Here is a 20,967-nt window from a genome sequence, read left to right on the forward strand (position 1 = left end):
AGGTCCCATGCATATAACTTCTTTTGTCTTTGCCTTAGGCTAGCCCCGCTGTTTCTGTGCATCCAGGGTTAACACACCTTTGAAAAGCCTCCTCCCAAAGCGTGACCACTGCATGACAGCACAGACTCTTAATGACCCTGTGAGCCAATCCCACCATGCTCTGGCCCACCTCCACCTAACCTTCGGTCCCTCCCTTAATTCCAAAGGCATAGAAGTAGCTGCAAACTGTCATTCTTTGAAGCATTTATCTCAGTCTGTTGAGATCGTGCTTCCAGGGTGGTCTCTGCTTGGCTCAAATAAATCATGAACATTCTCTGCAGGTTTGGATGTTCTTATGTCCACATCACCTACAGCCCGGATCACTGGGAGTGACGGGGATGCATCTCCTGGGATAACGCCCCAGGGGTCGGGTCTGGAAACCACCCCTGGCGGAAGTGACTGACAGATAACATTCCCACTCCTTTGTCACTGATGAGAGACTCGCCAGTAGTACAAATAAAAAAGAGAGAGGTGCTCGCCCTAAGGGGCAGGGTGAGGTGAAACACCACTTCATTCATCAGGATGTGATGATTAGCGCCCCTTCCTTTTTGGTAAAAATTCACCGTGAGTGAGTGGATCTCACTCAGTGAGCCAGCCAGAGGGTTGGACGGGAGTGAGGAGATGCAGCTGGGGCAAGGAGGAAGAGGAAGGTGTGAGGGCCCTACTGCTTCTTTCGGTCCGAAAGGTTCCTGTAGGTAAAACACACAACCTGAGAGGCGACCTCCAGCAAGCTGAGCCGCCGGCCTCAAGCTAAGAGTTAAAGGAATCCGACCTCTGAATGCGGGAGGTCCCCAGGCAGAAGAATCACACCTTACAGGTGGCAAGAAAGGAAGCTACTAGCCCCTCACCTAAGGGCGTCTGGGAGAGGTATGGGAATAGTAATTATGGGAAAAGAGATAACCGACTAAGATTTAGAAGCCCAAGTCTAACTAACCTACTGGACCTTCACCACGGGCTAAAGAGGAGGAGGGTAATGGCCCTGCATGTCAGAGTTCACTGCGACTTCTAGCAGCTCCTCAGCGGCCTCCGAATGAGACCAGGAGGTGGAGGAAAGGCTCTCGATACCACGAAGAAGTGGGACCAGCGGAGGAGCCGTCCTCGCGAGAAAGGCCAGACCCAGGGTTTAGATGTCATCAGGAGATTAAGCACCTGAGCTGCTCTTGCACCTGGGCAACTGTGGGGATGGATCACAGGTGTGAAATGAGCTAAACTATTAGTTGTAGTTGCTTTTGGGTGATGGGACTGTTTGTGGCTTTCCTCATTGCTTCACCTTGTCGTACATTTTTTAAAAACAGTATGACAACGTAACTTTGGTAATCAGGAAAAAAAAGAGAAATAAACAGAAGGTCAGTTGCTGTCCTTACATCCTGCAGGAGCCACAAAAAGGAACACAAGTCCACGCCAGTGCACTTAACTGTCCAACAAAGCGGAAAATCATGCCTATTAAATGAACTATTAAATGTGGCTCGAACTGCGGTTCTGAAGGAAAACACTCACATTTCTGGTTTCCTGCTTTGAACAGAAACAATTTAATGATGTCACTTGTAGCTCTGTGCAATTATCCAAGCCATTGTCTTCAAAGAAAGATTGGAAAATGAAGGTGGAAAATCTGTGAGTCAGCAGCAAGTGTAAGAACAGATACCACTCGGCTTTTTTAAAAAAGATAAAAAAGATCCTTTCTGGACCCTCTCATTTAACTGGGGGCGAAAGAGAACTGTGTCGTCGCGCCGCGTACTTGTTTCAAAGCCTGGTCCTCCTCGTACCGCACACGTGCTGCCCCGGGGACCTGAGGAGCGGATGCCGCTGCGGAATTCCGTTTAAACGGCACGTTTGATGTCCTGTGCCGCGCGGCTGGCATTGTGCAGGGGCTGGTCCTGCTGACGGATTCGAGGTCCCGCGGCGTGTGCCAGCTCTGCTAGGAGCTCCAGCGGCGGAGACTTCGAAACGGCCACCTGACAGAATCTCGGAATTCCCGGCAGGACTGTTTTCCTCAGCCTCCAGCTCTGCAGAAAGGACTTTACACCCCGGATTGCATCACACACACAGTCACTCCACGGAGGCCCTGACGCATCTTCCTCACAGAAGGGCCTTTGGTTAGTGCCCGAGATGCATGAAGGGCAGACTAGGCCTACGGAAGTCATCGGGTTGGAGGAGGCCAGAGAAGGACCATGGTCTTGATCCCGACTCTACGTCTCCGGGTACGACCTCCAAGGGAAATGACTGTAAAGGCAGGCCGCTCTTACACCTGTGACCACCCCCAAGGCCTCCCTCCAAGACGCGCGGGGTGCACATCGCGCGACTCGCCAGGCGCCGAAGCTCCGGTGCGGCCTGCGCTCCTGTCCTCCCTCTGATGTTAGAAAGAGACTCAAAACTTAGCAGCAGAAATCTGGGAGCCCCGCGCTGCTTCTCACTCACAGCTGTGAGAGGCCGACATCACAACAAGAAAAAACCAAACAGGGACGTGGTTGCTGTGGATGCCGCAGTTAACAGAGGAGGCGCCAAGTGGCGGAACCGAAGAGCTGCTGGTGAACTCAGCATGAGCGCCCCCCGCCACCCAAGGGTGCACGTGGACATGACACTACTGTGTCCTCCTACCCCACGCCCGATCTCCTCGGTCACCCAGGCCCAGCAGAGCCTAATTTTCCCGAATTGTAGGTTAGGGATAACCGGCATCAGAATAGTTGGGGACCCAACTACATGTGGGTCTGAGACCAAGCGAGGACATCTCAGAAGGGTGGGGTCTTGGGAGTCTGCACGTGTGGCACCCAGGTGATCCTGATGCCTATTAAAATTCGAGCACCACACCCAAGGAAGTACTCAGCGCCCACTGTCACTCGTGGTGGCATGAGCTACTCTGTCCCCGCAGCATCTCTGCGTGGTTGCTGTCCTGCTCGACGGCATCAGAACACCCTTCATAGCGAAGGACCAAAATAACGGTCATTTTTTTAAGCACTTTACAGTCTACAAAGTTTTGCCATAGATACTGTCCCGTTCCATCAACCTCTCTAAGGTAGGAACTCGAATCCTTATTTCACAAACTCAGAAATCGTGGGGCCTACCAATGCCACAGAGCCGCCTGGTCAGTGGCAGAGCAGAGGCCCTGGACCTGAGGCTGGCGACTCCGGATCCCGGGCCTCTCCCTCACTGGAGCTGCTCTCCGGGTGTCCGCGGTGGCTGCCCTGCGGAGCTCGCCTTCTCTGGGCGAGTGGGCAGCGTGCCTCCGTGGAGGGAGAGGGGCCGGGGCGTCTCACAGGTGGTCTGGTCAAGGCCCCGAGGGACGGGGAAGGGGTCAGCGTGTCCACTGATGCTCACAGGGGACAGAGAGGCAGGTCCAGCAGCCCCTCTGCTCCATGCGCCCATCCCGAGAAATCAAGCATTCGCTCCACTTGGATTACAGCTGAGCATCCACTCAGAAGAGGAGGCAGTAGTGTCTGTTTCAGTGCAGAGGGCGGGGGCACCCCTCCCCCCAGAGTGTGCTTCTCGGGGACTCAGCACTGCCCTTTGTCAAGACAGACCAAGGGGAGTGGGGCTGGTGTGCCGCTGGCGGTCACGGAGCTCAGCGGAACCGGGGCCTCGCTCACATTTCGCAGCGGGAGGACGGAGCAATGCAGGGTCCGGCGGAGCCACGTGCTGCGAGGCCAGACGTGACCCAGTCCGGGACGACCTCTGCTACGAGAGGTCCTCTTCGTTTATGCAGGAAAAGCCACAGCCAGCCGCCGCCGGCCGCTGCTTCAGTCCCGGGGGCCCGGACATTTTGCTGCTGACACCGTCTTGCTGCACGATGCTCACTTCCCCAGCTGAGGACAGAGACTCACCAATCATTCCCTGTGGCCATCCTGCTGCCCCCTGCCTCCACTGCCACCCGCGCCTCTCCAGGGTGGCTCCCCCCGCCCCCCACCCGCCACCATGGGCCACTTGCACTGGGCTCTCTCACTCTTCGATCTAAAGACATTTTTACACATGTGGCATCAAGCTCATTAAAAAAAATCTTTCCAGGAAAGACTGTCTTCAAATCTCTACCAGAACAGGGTGAGTCGATGAGAGGGCTTAGGGAAAGGAGGGGACAGTGATGAAGACATGTTCCCTGTTATGGTCCCCGTCGGCCCGGGGCGGGTGATGCACAGCGCTCAGACACCGCGCGAGCCAAGGGTTCCGATCTCCGCCTCCCTGATCGCTGCATCCTCCGTCTGCCACCCCAGGGCGCAGAGCCCCGGTGAGGACAGCTCGGGTCTTTAGTGTGAAATACAGAGTGACAGAGGCCCTGGCTTTAGAAGAACGGGGCTGAGTAAGTAAGTACAGAAGGGGACGCGCGACCCAAACGAACGTCATTTAGAGCACCTGATTAGCATATTCGTTCTTCGTCTTCTTTGGGACAATTTTGAAGTCTTTTTTTTCTCTCTCCCTCCCTCTCTGCCCCTTCTCCAAGCTTTTCCGTGCCAGCGCTCACCCTCCCTGGCTCACATGGGTTCTCTCTCTCTCTCTCTCTCTCTCACACACACACAGACACGCACATGGACACGCACACGCATCCACATTCCTTTTCCTGTGCCTGGAGGAGCACACCTCAGGCAATGAAGTATGGAAAATCCTTTAAAATGTGAACATCTAAACTTGGTGCTGCACGTTATTGCAACTTCCTGGGCCAACTGCCTGGTCCAGGCAAAGCTCCCACGCATGTCAACAGTCTCAGTAGGATTTATCAAATTCGGCCATATGGACGCTTTTCATAGATGTTCATGCAAGAAGCCCTCACTGTCCCTAATTCCATTTTGTTGACTGTCTCTCTCTTATCTGTTTTTTCTCCAAGTTGTTCACTTCGGTCGTTGGGTGACCTTTCGCAGAAGCCTACAGGACAGAGATTTCTGTTCTCTTATTCTGCTGAAGAGAGGACAGGCAAAGAAGCAAGATGCCAAATGCAGAAAAAAAATTGGAAGAATGTCCTGATCCCAAACCAGTCTTGCTCCAGGATCAAAGGGCACAGTACCGAAGACTCTGGCTGGGCACCAGGCATCGCGGGGCAGGCAAGGCTCCAGATCCAGCTTCTCACGGCTGACTGTGCGAGGGAGAGCAGCGTGTCGCCAGGAGGGAGCCGTGCCAGGCCACGGCACGACCAGAACGGCAGCCAGACAGCAGCTCTTCACGCTCAGGGACCCGAAGGTCACACATCTTGTCACGCGTCCGCTTCCTCTCCCACTCGTGGCTACAAGGAGTTGTACGTTCTTCCCAGCGTGTGAAGGCACGAGAGCCCAGGCCACCTAGCGACACTCCCCGAAGCAGGAGAGGACAGGTGAGCGTGCCTCACCGCTACCTTGCACTTTGCACACTCGGCAGCTGATCAACACATCGGTCGCCAGTTAGGGACATGGCGTCAAAGAAGAGAAGCTTCATGGCAGAATCCCTCCTCCGTACTGGGCGCCCACTAAAGGCTTGTTGCATGAGTGAATGGGTAGATGAATGATGGACACGAACAGAAGGAAGGCGTCTCTTTCTTTTCAAAGATAGTTGAGCATTGACTGAGTCACTTTTGACAATGAAGACTCACAGAGTCATCAGCAGGAGCTGGATATGCTGCCCGTACGGTGGACACCGTAAAAGCCACTCCAGACACGTGAGATGACAGTTCCGCCTTCGGACAGACATTAAGGTAAGAAATTCCCCCACCTCCCAGTGATCCGTGCCAGCATTCGTCAGCCGTCACCTGTGGGAAGCTTTTCCACGTCCCTACTCCTCCTGAACGCGGACACCCGTGGCGGCGCCCAGCGACCTCCTCCCGAGGCTTTGCACTGTCCGCCCATGGTTTACGTCCTTCCTCAGTTGTCCCTGCCACTCCCAGTCCCAGACCTAGCAGGAGACTGCACCACAGGTAAGACACTGGGATGAGCCGTACAAGTGGCCGCATCCGTCTGCTGGGGCTGTTGTCACAGAATAGTATGACCTGGGTGGCTTGAATGGCAGTTTTTCCCACAGTTCTGGAGGCCGGGGAGAACAAGACGTAGTGCCAGCCGATTCGGTTCCTGGCGAGAACCCCCTTCCTGGCGTGCAGACTGTGTGTGTGCACGTGGCAGAGAGTGTGAGCGAGTTAGCTCTCTGGTCTCTCCTCATAATCCCACCGTGAGGACCCCGCTCCACATCCTCATCTCGACCTCATCACCTCTAAAGACCTCACCTCCAAACACCTCTGCATTGAAGGTTAGGGATCCCACATATGAAACTTGGGGTGACACAAACATTCAGTCCATAACGGTGGCCCCTCATCTGGCCGGCCTCCCTATCCCCAGACTAGAAAGGGCTAATAAGGTGGGAGGAGGCATTACTTGGCCCTCCCTGAACACCGTGTCCCTCTGTCCACTCCTCTTGACGGCTTTGTGGGTTTTGCTGTGGACATGTCTTTTTCTCGCCTCGCCCGTGAGACTATGAGCCCCTGTGACAGAGAGGAGGTGATGAGAACACTGGCCGAGCATGTTCAACACGTGCCCCTTGTTTTCAATACATTTTCATTTAATTCCTCTGACAACCTGTGAGGTGGACACGAAATCTAAAGTTTGGGAGAAGTGACTTGCCCAAGGCCACTGCCCCAGTAATGTCATATCTGGGGCTAGAATTGAGGTCTCTCCACAAAGCTCCCCATTATTTTTTTACCTAAGCCACTCTCTCCTGAAAGCAGGAGGCTTGCCCGTCTAAGTTATCTTTGTATCTCTGCTGCTACCTCTGGCACCTAGCACAGTGCCTAATATATTGTATTTACTTAAATATTTGTTAAATAAAAATGAAAAAAGATGCATCCCATATTTGCTCCACCAGATTTTTTTCCCTTAAGCGTCCAGTTCAGCAAAGCATATTCACATTGCTGCGCAACAGATTTCCAGAGTTTCTGCACTGCACAGAACTGAAATTCTAGACCCATTCCCCACCTCCCCTCCCGACGCCCCTGGCGATGCCATTCGACCTTCTGCTTCTGTGAGTTTGACCACTTTAGATGCCTCATCTAAATGGAATCATTCAGTATTTGCCTTTTTGTGACTGTCTTATTTCACTTAGCATAATGTCCTCCAGGTTCATCTGTGTGGTAGCATGTGACAGGATTTCATTCTTTTTCAAGGCTGAATAATAATATTCCACGGTATGTTCCATTAGACTTTTTAAATGCCCTATTTCGTCAAGTTGCTTCCTTTTAATTCAGCTGTACTCAGAAAAGGGCTTTAGTAATATGACGACCACCCTGCTGAGCACCTCGCTTCTCCCTCCACTTACTGTCACACTGCGCCAGCCGACCCTCTCACGTTGTTCTCGCACTGACCTTTGCAGGTCATTACCGTGAACTGCAGATGAGAAACCGATGCCAGGGAGATGAAACAACACATTCAAGGTCACACAGCTTCGAAGTGCAGCAACCTGCACCTCTGATGCTCTCCCAGTAATCTTTACTTCCTTCCAGTGAGCACCAGAGACAGACACTTAGGATCAGACACAAGAGGTGACACCTGAGGACACTCTGCCCCTCAGCTGCAGAGGTGGGGTGGAGTCGCGAACCCATGATTCCTGGCCTGGGGTGCTCTGCCCTGCTCACTGCCTTCTGCTTCACCAGGCCACTCCCTCAATCCAAACCCCACGCCCAGATCAAGACGCACTCCTCGATCAGTCAAACGCTCCCGGTGACACTCCTTGTACTCTGCACGGCAGAATGCAGGTGGATACACACTCTCACTTGTAGTGTGACATGCTGTGGTATGACCCTCCAAGGAGGGAGGCCCGCTGTCCTTCCCGCCACACCACCTACTAGTGTCCTACGGATGTGGATGGCATGTGATAATGCTTTATGACAGGATGCGCCATGGAACCATGCCACGTAAGAGCTGGATGGGCATTTAGGAGGCATCGAGCTCAACGATCTCATTTTCCAGATGAGAAACTGGGACCCAGAGACGCTAAGTGACTTGCCTGGTTACAGAGCTAATTATGAAGACTCGGGTGGGAACCCAGCCTTCCATCTCCTGGTTGTTCCTCCCCCGCTGCGGTGGGGGCGGGGCCCCGTCTGAGCTTTAGGATTGCTCTGCAGTGTGCCCTGCGGCCCTCAGGGGGCAGACACAAGGAAAGAGAGGTTAAATCCTACATTCAGTCATTTTAAGGGACATGAAAGTACCACTTTTTTATTTCTATAGAGGAAAAAAAGATGAAAAGGAATACTGAACAGCAAGAAATGAATAAAGAACTGTGCAAATCCCCAGTCCTCGTCCAGATATTAAAGAGCCGAAGGACAAGACGGCCCCTCTCTGTCCTTTTTCCTCCGCCCTGCCCACCTCGAAATCGCTTGTTCTTAAGGAAGGCCCTGGAGAATGCAATTCTCTCCAGGGTAAAGTGTGACAATCTTGAGAGGGGCATTAACATTTTATGACCTCAAAGTTCTGTTATAAATTAAATTGGTTAAAAAAATCTCTAGTTCTTTAGTACCTTGAAAATGAAATTACACCCTCCAGAAAATATATATTCACCTCATTTGCAGGTTTGCTACATCATTACAGCTACCCATACCTCCCTTTCCACTACAAAGGAAGAAAATCATACATTTCTGTAGTATTTATAGTTTACAAAATATACTTGATTATATAATGGAGATATTATTTATTCAATCAACGAATGTGTATTGAGAGCCTACTGTGTGCTGGGCGCTAATCTAGGCTCTCGGGATACAAGATTAAACAAAGCAGAGGAAGTCCCTGTTCTCCTGAGTTTCTATTCCAATTAACTCCCCAAGTGAGCCTTAGACGGGGGTTAAGCGATTTGCCCCAGGCTGTCTGGTTAGTGAGCAAGCTGCCAGCTCCAGCTCCTGCCGCTCTAGGTCTTCATGCTTTATGTGAGCAGGTGTTTGTTTTCTCTGAAGTCAAGAGTCTCTATGCTCTCTGACACCTGTCCCTTAACTATGGGACACAGTTGTACAAAGCGGTTGGTCCCAAACACAACCCAGAGCGACTGTTCAGAAAAGGCTTCTGGTTTTTTTCTCTCTCTTAAAAGATGATATACAAGAACTAGATATCCACACGAGGTAGACTTGGACCCCTACCTCAGGCCATATACAAAAATTAACTCAAAATGGGTTGAAGAGCTAAATGTAAAAGCTAAAACTATAAAGCTCTTACACAGGCCTAAATCTCCATGGCTTTGTATTAGGCACTGGTTTCTTAGATACAACATAAAAAGCAAAAGCAACAAAACAAATAAAGTCGACACCATTAAAATGAAAAACTGTATTTAAAAAAAAAAAAACCAGTGAAAAGGTAATCCACAGAATGGAAGAAAATACTCATTATAAACATGGTAAGGGACTTGTCTCTAGAATATATAAAGAACTATTACAACTCGATAATGTAAAGATAAATAACTCAATTAAAATATGGGCATAAGATGTGAATAGGCATTTCTCTAGAGAAGACATACAAATGGCCAATCAGGCAAATCAAAACCACACTGAGATCCCAGTGCACGTACTAGGATGCCCAGAGTCGACGAACAAGTGGGGGCAAGGATGCGGAGAGCTTGGCACCCTCACATATCACTGGCGGGAACGTAACAGTACACACCTCCTTTGGAAGACAGTTTGGCAGCTCACGAACACGTTAAACAGAGTTCCCACATGACATAGCAATTCTACCCCTAGGTATTTACCTGGGAGAAATTAAGACATTTGTCTATATGAAGATGTGTAGGCACATGTTCACGGCAGCATTATTCTTTGTCAAAAAGTGGAAAGAGCTCAAATGTCCATCAACTGATGAATGGATAAATAAATTTTGGTCTAGCCATAAAATGAAATATTATTTGTCAATTAAAAGGAATGAAGTACTGATACATGCTATGGCATAGGTGAACCTTGAAAATATGCTAAGTGAAAGAAGCAGTCACAAAAGCCTACGTAGTATAGATCCCATTTACATAAAATGTCCAGAACGGGCAAAACTAGAGAGACAGAAAGTCGATTACTAGCTGCCTAGAGGTGGGGGAGGGGTGTGTAACTGCTAATGGGTAAGGAGATTCTTTTAGGGTGGTGAAAATGTTCTAAAATTGATTGCATAAAAATGGTTACATAATTCGGTAAATATACTGAAAGCCACTGAATTGTACACTTTAAAAGGGTGAACTGCGTAGTATGTAAATTACAGCACAGTAAAACTGCTCAGAAAAGAAAAGATGATGCATAACCTGGTATGAAGACACACCGAGGGCTTGCGAACAATGACCCAATAGCCGTGTGTGTAAGTGACAGGCATTTACTTGATCTGGGCACCAACTCGTCTTTTATCTTCCTTACATCTTTAGAGAATGCTCCTCTGGGGAATTTTCTGGGCCAAAAAAAATTGTGACAGAGAGAAATCAGCAAATATTTTCCAGACTACCACAGAAAGTAGAAAGATTAGGGATGACTGATTTTTTGGGCAACATCCAGCCACTGTGGATAAGATTCACAGTTCACTACAGTGGCACAAGCCGTATGTGGATTCATTAAGCTCTCATTTGAGATAGGCAATACCTGTCCTCAAATTAGAAGCGACAGATGTCTTTCTTCTTCTTCTCCACACGTCCCCCCACGGCCTCCCCATGCCTATGTCGAGTCTCAGAACTGGCACTGAGGGTTATTAAGATGTAGATTCCCTGTGGGTGGCCTCGTAGCTCAGCCCCGGTCCCACTTCCCACTTTATATCTCAGAAAACAGCAGTATCGACAACTCCATCCAAATTCAACACTCCTCTTGACCAAACTTGAGCTAATCTCAAGTAAACAGTACTTGAACTTCAGAAGTCTGGGTCCATGTGTCTGTGTGAGTGACAGTCTTCTCAATATTTTCGCTGGGGCCTACCCTCAGTTACTGTTTTTCTATATTCACAGTTCTCTACTTTAGTGAGCTAATGAGTGACTGTCTTTCACAAAAGAGCTACACGTAGGACCTCAAATGATGAATTGGCTAAAATGGAGCTGCTCTGTACACAGAGATGGAACTCTCGCTGTGACATGCACAGAGCAAGGGACCGATCCTCATTCTCACCAGTGGAAGCTGTGTCCACACTGGTGCGAGACGTCCGCCTTTAAGTGCTCTGAGTCCTCTCAACCCTCCACCCTGGGTTATTCTGGGGCAAAGCAGGTGCCTCAGGAACTTCCTCTCGTTCGTTATTCTGCCACAGCAGGGGCCAGCCCTGCCCTTCCAGCCTTCTCCCAGGACAGCCATTCACAGTCTGAAGTCTCCATCAGCTGCAAACACACCTGCCACACAGGCCGTTTTACTGCATCACTCACATGAAGGCCGCCAGCGTTTGGACCCGGTCCGACAGAGGATTTTTCATTCGGTTTGAAGTTGTTTTCAGTGTTTTCTTGTTTTCCAGTGATCGAAGGTCAAGTCTGGGGCAGGGGATTGCATTAATAAAACCCTTGTGAGGAGAACGGCTGAAATGACACCTTAACCCCTCGCTGACCAGAGAACATAAAGCACTGCCAAGCAAGGCTCCGTGGGCCACCAGCCTACGAACTGGCCCTCGGCCAAACAGCGCTGTTCTGGAGAAAAGAAGGTCAAGGCTTATAAACGCGCGTGCGTCTGTGAAGGAGCGGAACCTTGGCTCACAGTTCGGAGGTCTGACTTGGACCCCTTGCCAGATGTCGCCCAAGCCGTGTGCAAGGGCTGCAGTGTGCTTCTTCTTCTCTCGGGGAGGATGAGAGTTTCCGAGAGCTCACCGCCTTTCCTGCAGGAGGGCGGGGAGGCTTTCGCCACCTTCGCGCACCGCCATGCTCTTCGGGTTTATTCGCTAATGGATGGGCAGGTCTGGGGCATTCTGACCGCATTCAAAGGCTGAGGAAAGGGCCTGAGTGTCTCACCTAACCCAGCGCCTGGTTAGGGAACCAGCTAGGAGGCGGGGCGGGCGCGGGAGGCTCACTCTTCGGGGCTCATTCCCATGCAGCGCACTTCTGGGTTTGGAAACTCTCGATAAATTATGTGTGTGTGGAACACGCACCCCCAAATTTAACAGCTACTGTCTTGACAGCCTTCAGGCTGAGAATTCATTCTCTGCCAAATGGATAGGTGCTTGGGCAGAGTACTTTTCACCCGTGCACCCCATGGAACCTGAGGGTTCCAGGGCATTTAAGTTTGGAAAAACACATTCCACTCTGCCTTACTCTGGGATTCTAAAGCATCATCGACTGCGAGCTCCTCATTGACTTAACTGCGGTCTGGGAAGAAACAGCTGATTACAAGCACACAGTTTTGTTTTTCTCTGATACGAGCCGACATCCAGCTCTGCAGCTACATCCACCTCTTTCTTCTTTTGTATCTCAGTTACGGTTTGTATCTAATCGTCCTTTGCCTTCAGAGCCTAAAGGTTTTCTGAGTCATTTTTGACCTCTGGCGGTTAAGTTAAATATCATAATGGTAAGTCGCCTTTCGTAAATTTCTCATGATCTCGATCTCTTTTGCAGCTTAAAGAGAAACCAATTTAGAATCCTATAAAGAAATATTAGAGTTTCACGTGATCTTTCTTTAATTAAAATAATTAGTTTCCTTAATTGAATAACAGATCATTGGAAGGTATCAACTTGGCCTACATGTCAGTTGGAAGTTTTGGATAGATGTCTGGAGCCAGCGTGAAGGTTCTTTATGAAGAAGGAATCGTCATTCTAAGAACTTTCCTACCGTCTTCTCACTTTGAAGCTTCTATGCCCCTTTCCTAGATGTCTGGTAATCTCTGTCACCTCTGACGACACTGCCTGGGGTCTGAAAGAAAATTTGCTTATACAATGCTACTTTGCAATAGTCTTTTCTTTTCGAATACGCATTTTGTTTTGAGATAATTTTAGATTTACAGAAAAGCTGTAAAGGTAGTATGGAGGGTTCTCACAAACGCTTCACCAGTTTTCCCTGTTGCTAAGATCTTACATCATTACCAAGGAACATTTGTCAAAACTAAGAAACCAATGCTGGCATATTACTATTAATTAAACTGCAGACTGTATTGGGATTTTTCCTGTGTTTCCAACAATGTCCTCTTTCTGTCCCAGAATCTAATTTAGGGACAATACTGCATTCAGTTGTCATGTCTTATCCTTTGGTCTGTGGTAGTTTCTCAATCCTTCCTTGACAGTTTTAAGCAGCGCTGGCCAAGTATTCTGTACAGTGTATCTGGGTCTTCCTCGTGTGTGTGTGTGTGTGTTTGTGATTAAATGGGGTTTATAGGCTTTTGTAAAAAATGTCAGAGGGGACATGTTAGGCACATGACATTACTGACGATGCTAACTTGACTGCTTGGTCAAAGTGGTGTTTGTTAGGTTTTTCCACTGTAATTAATAATCTTTCTTTTCTTTTAAAAGGCATTTTAAGAGGTAATGAAAGGATCTAAATTAAAATTTAATCTTGGTGGGCTGTTTTAAGAACTCGCCCGAGGGGCCATGAGATGAACAGGTGTCCTGAAGACTATCGCACCCCCTGCATCTCACACGGCGCGGACCACTCAGCCATCTGCACCCTCTGCCAGGTGCCAGGCGGGTTCGTTCACTCTGACCAGGGCCAGGAGGAGGGTAAGGCAAGGGAGGTGCCGGGCACACTCATTCTTGGAGTCCCGCCTCTGTAAGTGTTGCACCCTACACACCTCGCCTGCCTCACCCTAGTCCCAGCCCAGCTTCTGACACCGGTTCTAAGTTTACTCTAAGTTTAGAAACTCTAAGATGTAAAAAGACGTGCTCTTTATCTTAGGATGACGTGCATGGTGAAGGCTCTGGGCCGTCCTGCGGCACCTTACTCCACCCACCGTTTCTCCCATTACCTTGCTCGCGGAGCCCTTCTTTCTCAGACGAGCTGTTCCCTCACCCGTGGGGTTCAGTGATCTGTGGGGAAACGTGCGCCGAGGGGCAGGCAGCAGGCCGGATCTGGGCGCCGGGGTTCTGGACCGGGATCCGCCTTTGGCCCCGGCTGCCTGACCAGGGCTCTGCTTCCTCAGAAAGGAAGGCTCCCCGGAGCCTCCGACATCTTCAGCCACATTTCTGATGCACTTAAATGGATTTTTTGACCTTTCCCACACCCGGGCAGAGCTGTGCTTGCACTTCTGTGAGCTGTGGATGGACGTGCTGACAGGCTTCTGGGAGCGGCCGACCCTTGTCACCACATCAGGGAGTAAACACTGCTGGTCTGGCAGCCAAGCACTCAGACACTGACCCCTGTCGGAATCCCGGCAGAACCGTACAAGTCACTGCAGTGAAGGAGGCCGGGCTGTGGCCAAACCCTGCTCCTGCGCCCCGGACCCCCAGTGAGCTTTCTGTCCTTTACCAGGACTCATACGCGGCCCTCATAGGATGGACCTCTGTCCTCTTTAATGTATCTTTATGTCCTTCAGCATCTTTAACGTTCTCTGAAGTACACCGTGCTGGCAGGCTGGGAAGCTGCAAGTTTAGGAAGCAAATTTCGGTAGACATGCCAGTCACTCTCATTTCAGTTTTGAGAAGCCCGGATGTAGTAATCTTCCAGTTTAGGAGATCGAAGTAAGATGCTGAAGCATCACCATTTCAGCCCATAAGCAGGAGTCCAAAGGGGGAACATCCCAATGTCACTTAGACCCAGGCCCTGTCTTGGCTATTGTCAAGGTCCTTTAAGACATGGGGCTGTGTTTTTTTCCTGCTAAATGACCAGCAGTATTTGGTGGGCAGCATGCGTACACAGGTGGAGAAGGGCCATCCGTCAAATGAACAACTCACATGGGAAGTCTCTGGGGACAAATCCCTCATTATAGGAATGGGGGCCTTTTTGACTATACGGCAAGGTGGACTCAGTTTTCCATCCCATTCCTCTCTGTTCTCCCCCGACCATCGCGATAGGTGGATTCTTGTCAGGCACAGATAGCTCCCTGTCTTCAGCAGTCTGGATCCTCCGCCTGTCATCATGGAGGTGACTTCGTAGCACAGCACCTGAGCCTCCGTGGCCAGGCTTCTTCTTGCCAGAGCCAGGAGCTCCCCACTCCCGCCAGACAGCAGCCATCCTGCAGGGTGCGACCCTCAAAGGAGGTCTCTAAAGCCATTGGGGAAAATTCCTTTGGCAAAAACAAACTCTGGCCAGTCTGGTTAGTTTTCAATACTGCTGTGACCAGGGAACAAGTTCGGGTTAGCTACGGACAAAAGTGGGAGATTTAAGGGAATGAGGTGCGGTGAAGCCGAAGCTTTGATTCGGTCCAGGACAGCCTGGCTTAAGATGGGCTGAGGAGAAAGCGAAGCTGACTCCCCACAAGGCTGGCCTGTATTCCTGGTGCTCCGGCTCGCGCCCCTGGCTTTCCGCCCTTAGAGGGGCCCGGATGGGCCATGTGCACCGCCCTTTGCTGGGGCCCGGATGGGCCCTGCGCACCGCCCTTAGCGGGTCCCGGATGGGCCATGTGCACTCTGGGGCTGGCCACAGCGGCGCCTTTATTTGCAGAGCATCCTGAGAGAGGAGTCTGTGTTTATGAAGGTTAATTCCACACTCAAGTGGAAGCCACCTAAGGCGCCAACGCTCTGAGTCGGCCGGGTGTCCTGCGTTCCATCTGTGGCTGGGCGCCTCGCCGTGGTGCACGTTCCATCAGCGGACTGTCCCAAGCATTTCAAGCTGCTGACAGATGGGAGCCGGCCCTGCTGTGGCACACGTTCTTCGCTTAGTACACGTTCTTATGAGGAAGTGGCGTGCAGAGAGCGTTTGCTCACTCGCGGCCGGGGGAACTGGTGCGTGCTCACATGGATGTCCCAGCTTGGACTTGGAGGTGGCTCCAGTGCTTCCTTTCGGGTCTTTACTGTCACCTGTGTCACCCAACCTTGATGCAGCAAAGCCGTTTAAAGACAAGCGTGCCCCGAGAGAGTCCCTGTGTGCTCTATTTTGAAATACACAACTTTGCTTCAGAAGCCAAGGAACCGGGGCATCAAACAGGGGCCTGTGATCCATCTCAACTCTCCCGAGTGATCGGGCTTTGTGAGAAGTAGGTTTGATTTTTCAAACTATTTAATAACCTGCAATGTGGCACCGTCACTGACCAATGAGAAGAGATGGGAGCCATGGTGATGGAGCAGGGTCCCAGAAGTCCCCCTGCGGGGCACCCACCGTTTTTGGTTCCTAGGCTGTAGGAGCATCCTAGCAGAGGATCCTGAGAAACTGAGAGAGGGCTGGGGCAGTGGCTGTTTACCAGCTGGAAAGAAAGGAGCCAGTAGCTAGCCAGGCGACTTTTCAGCGCTGGGGAGGGGGAGGCGTGGGCGTGCGGGCGTGGGAATGCAGGGAAGCAGTCTGAAGAAAGGAGGCCTCTCTGCCCTTTGCCTTTTCGATCACATCGTGTTAATACTCAGGGGAGCCTGATTCCCTTAAATTGCTGCTGGATCGATAACTTCCAAATAAAGAAGCCCCAAGGAAGAACAAAACTCCTCCCAGAGCTGAGTTCCACATGAACCTGGGGGCTAACAGGCCTCCGAAGGCTCAGACCTGAGACAGTGGAAGGTTCCTGGTCTATCTCTGGTGAATTCAGTGCAATTCTCCAACAGACTGAGATCATCTCTGCCAGGCACCAGCAGCTCAGATTTCTACTCAAAACACATATGCTTGTTTCTGGGGAAAGGCAAGCATGAAATACACTTCATTGAGAAGTTGAAAAGCATGGAGGGTGAGTTAATTTTCAAAGAAGAAAGTCAGCAGCACGGCAGAAAGGAATGCGTGATTCACCTCTGCAGAGCAGACATTGATTTTCCCGCCTGGGAGAATCACAAATTAGTTGGCAGTTGAGAATATGATCTCCGATGTTGTTTTCCATTCCCCTTAGATCTTACATTGTATTTTAGGACCATGAAACAACGCGAGATTAAAAGTCTCATTCGGAAACAGAAGTGGAAAAGAGGATTCAGTATTTCTCTTTCCTCGGAGAAAACACTTTCAAAGGTATTTCATAGCTAAAACACAAGAGTGTCGGTGCGGGAGGGGAAGATGTGTTCTCGCCTGGGCTGTGTGAGAGAGGCAGCCTGTGAGCTGACCGGGGAAGAGAAACCTGCCACCTACACCATCATCAGAAGCAGTACCGTCCTTTTATATTTTGGGGGGTGGGGGGGTGGGGAGGGGTTAAATAGGACAAGCAGTGGGAGAAATCATCCAGCTATGAAATGTTCTGCCACTTACATGCGTGACCCCGGGCAAGACACTCAACTCTCTCAGCCGCAGCTTTTATAGTTCTAAATTGAGGCTAATAATGTCGGCTATCTAGAAAGGTAGATCTAAGTTCAGGTTTTCTGATGCCTGACATGATATAACTTTGCAGGCCTGTAAGGAAAATAAAAAGCAAAGCTGACAAATATGGAACTGAGAACGGGGTTTTGGGAGGGGCTCATGCAGGCGGTGGCCCTATGCTTGAAGCCTCATTAGCTTCATAGTGAATCCACTTGTGCACACCTGTCTATCTCAAATGAGATGAGAGATAAGTATATAAAAGTGCTTTGCAAACTGGAGGCATTATATAAACGTAAGACACTGAATTATTCCACAAACAGGTGATACCTACTGTGCGCCAAACGGCATGCGAGGTGCAGCTGTGAAGACAGACACAGTCCCTCCTCATAAAACCTAAAGTCCAGTGGCACCGCGTCACTGTCTGTGGTGACTCCGGAATGCAGAAGCGAAGCTGACCAGCCGGGATGGGCCTGACTGCTTACTCCCGACAGCAGCCCCTCGGGGCTCTCCAAGGTCCTGATTCCCACGCCAGGCTTTCTGGGTCTGGGTTCTACTCAATCTCGACCTCTGCATTTCCCTCCTTCCAGACCGTTGTCATCGTACTGACTTCCATTTCGAAAACCCCAGAGCAACGAGCCAGCCTTTCTAATCCCTTCTTTTCCAATATGAATGGACAGTGGTTGCTCACTGCAGGGGGGCGGTGGGGATGGGTGAAAAGACGGGGGATAACAGGTGAGGGGCTGTTCTTGTAGGGGGAGATAATGAAAATGCTCTAAAACTGATTGTGGTGATACATGAACGACTCTGTGAATATACTAAAAGCCACTGAATTGTAAACTTTAAATGGGTAAATTCTGTGGTATGTGAATGTATACCACAATAAAATTGTTAAAAAATATGAATGGACAATCAAAAATCATCTAAAATTCAAGAAAAGTTTACAGCAAGGAAAAGATTAGGATAAATAAAATGGGGGGGGGGGGAATGAACTTGAAAGAAACAGAAATCATTCAAAAAATGAAAGAGAATGTTTAAAAAGACCAATTATCCTTAGAAAGATTTGAGAAGAAGTTGTGTCCAAAAAATAAGAATAGGGAGCTATGAAAAGGTAACCATTCAAGAATAAGAAAGTGTTCTTAGAAATTTAAAAAACAAAAATTTGCTGAGATATAAAAATTCTATTAAAAGTTTGGAAGATAAACCAAGAACGACCCTCAGGACATAAAGCGAGACGCCCGAGACGCCGGAAGCACAGCAGTTTAACGTCTCATCATGAAGACTTTCAGAACTAAAGAACAGAGAAAACAGAGAAAATGACATTAAAAAGAGAAAAATGAGGAAAATTTCCCCGGAGATAAAGGAAGACAAGAGCCTTTGTAATGAAAGAGTCCAGCAAGAACAAAAAGTACCTCTGTCCGGACATGTCGACATGAGCTTTCAAAAGACTCAAAGAGCCGCCTGAAAACCTAAGATAAGTGGGTGACCGACAAAGGGACCCAGATCTGACCGGCCTCAGAAATAACAGATCTTACAAGACGGTGTTACAGGCTTTTACAATTGTCATTGAAAATGATTTTGAATTGGGAATTTTATATTCTAAGTTTCCGTCAGCGATGAGAGTACTAAATATCCACCTAATACAGTGGGAAATGAAGGGCGGCTGCCTAAAGTTGATGGAACAAGAAATAAAAATTGTACTACATTATTTGAAGTTTCACAGGTAGGCATTAAAAGAATTAAATAATCATTACTATTTTTTTTTTAACAGAAAGGAAGATGAGGGATAGAGAAAAGAGCTAAATCTTGATTTTTTAGAGTTAGTAGATAATTTTGTTAGTTGATATGTAAGAAACATAAATCTAAAAATATTATTTAGAGGGATAAAAATAACTACTAGAAGTATTGAAAACAGAAATGCTTTTTTAAAAGTTGCTGCTAAGAAGCAGGCCTGAAAGTAGGGAGGGTGTTTTTTCATTTAAAAAATAATATCCGGGTTTTAAAAAAGTTTTAAAATCTAATGAATGGGACTTTTAAATACAGAGCCAAGAAGTGCCAAGGACAGCTCAGCCCGTGACACACGAGTAGCTGCTCCCAAACTGAAACTAACTTCTTCGTTGTTCGTGGCTTTCACAGTTACTTGAGTTTGGGAAATGTTGTCTTATTCTAAATGCCTCTCATTTGGAGATTCAAAATGTGCATTAGTTTACTAAAAGCTCTGAGGAGTTCTGCAGACAAGAAACCAGTATAACTCCATTTGAAAGTAAGTCAGTTCATTGAAAGATCCATTTGACAAATTAATTTTTGATTTGAATAAATTTATCACCATTTTTTTTAGTGGAGATTTATTACTTGGAATGGAAATATTTCCAAAGCTCTGACAGGAAGGTGAAAGTGGCAAAAAATATTAAATGTGCAAAAAGCTAGCGAAACATAAATTAATATAAGGGGATAATTTTCCACATATGAGATCATTTCAGCTGCTTCGGGTTTCTTTTGGATGTTTCTGAATTTTTTTTTTTTTTAATAACTTTGTTCAAAATGTCAATTTTTAAATGTTAAGTTTTTCTTTTCCACGATTCCTCCAGTGGCCTATCAGCCTCAATTTAGGATTTCTAGGAATTAAACATCGAAATTAAATATAAATTCAAAAGCATCCTAAAGATATCAAAATTTAATTTAAATCTAATTCAAATTCTGAACGGATAGAAATACAAAATCAAGGCGAATAAATTAAGAAATGGTGATAAAATATTAAAAGTGCTTAAATTTTTTAAAAAAGAAAAGGACACTTAGAAATCATAAAAAATAAATCAAATATAGCTGAAACAACTGTCACATATGAAATGTGAAACCTTTAGCTAGATTGTATTTCAAGGGAATTTTTCAAATAATGTTAAATTCTGTTTTGCCAGCCTTGCAGAATTTTAAGGATTTTTTTTTTAAAACTGACATCTTAGGAAGCATCTCCATATTACTTAATACTCAGAAAAGCATCTTTCCGTATCAATTATCCAGACTGAATATGTCTGAAAAAGCTACAAAATCACCACTGGTAAATTTGGCATATCGAGCAAACAGATCTTTCATAGAACTGGTGTTCGGTGAACTGATTTTGATGAACTGGCTCTCAGCAATGGACTGCCAGCAAATCGACTTGAAGTCATTTTGCTTTTCTAGCTTTTCCTGAACTTATTCGACCTTCTTCCATATCACAGCCATGGAGCAGCCGCATACACACTAGGGCTAGGACATTCGAGGTTCTATCTAGAAAGAATGGAAGAGTTAACGCTGGTGGGGCAACCCGAAATAATCCACTATAAAATGCCAGAAAAATTCGCCAGCCTATTATTGAATTTCTCATCACAAGTGCAGACTTTTGCACATATCCCTATATAAGTTCACCTGGGTGGTATCGACCAAATGTTTGTAGTTAAGGAGAGCATTTTGAAGTCTGGTTTAGTCGCCCAAAGTATGAGTTACTCCTCTCAGCGTGGCATCCCTTGCAAATTTGATATACATAATATCTATGTATTCATTTCATTAAGCCTTTGATAAAAATGTTGACTTAGAACCCGAAAAAATGGAGCTCTGAGGCATACCATTATGTATTTCCCCCGAAAGGTCTATCAATCTGTTAATGACCACAGTTCAGAAATAGCTGTTTAAAAGGTATAAATGAACCTCACTTGCCCACATTTTTCCATCTGTAGAAAACATACCAGGAGACATTATCGAATACC

General features: G+C 48.1%; 1 protein-coding gene and 1 long non-coding RNA gene across 2 annotated transcripts in view; one reads left to right on the forward strand and one right to left on the reverse strand.

The window, feature by feature from the left end:
* SMYD3 (SET and MYND domain containing 3) overlaps nucleotides 1-20,967 on the reverse strand; it is a 548,731-nt gene that overhangs the window by 51,945 nt on the left and 475,819 nt on the right. The gene's annotated exons all lie outside the window — the stretch shown is intronic.
* On the forward strand, nucleotides 16,313-18,125 carry LOC112481718. Its single transcript, XR_003047007.1, has 2 exons — nucleotides 16,313-16,945; nucleotides 17,548-18,125. It is a non-coding gene; the product is annotated as an uncharacterized LOC112481718 (long non-coding RNA).

This window comes from Pteropus alecto, unplaced genomic scaffold (assembly GCF_000325575.1).
Source record: "Pteropus alecto unplaced genomic scaffold, ASM32557v1 scaffold115, whole genome shotgun sequence".
In the NCBI taxonomy this organism is placed as follows: Eukaryota; Metazoa; Chordata; class Mammalia; order Chiroptera; family Pteropodidae; genus Pteropus; species Pteropus alecto.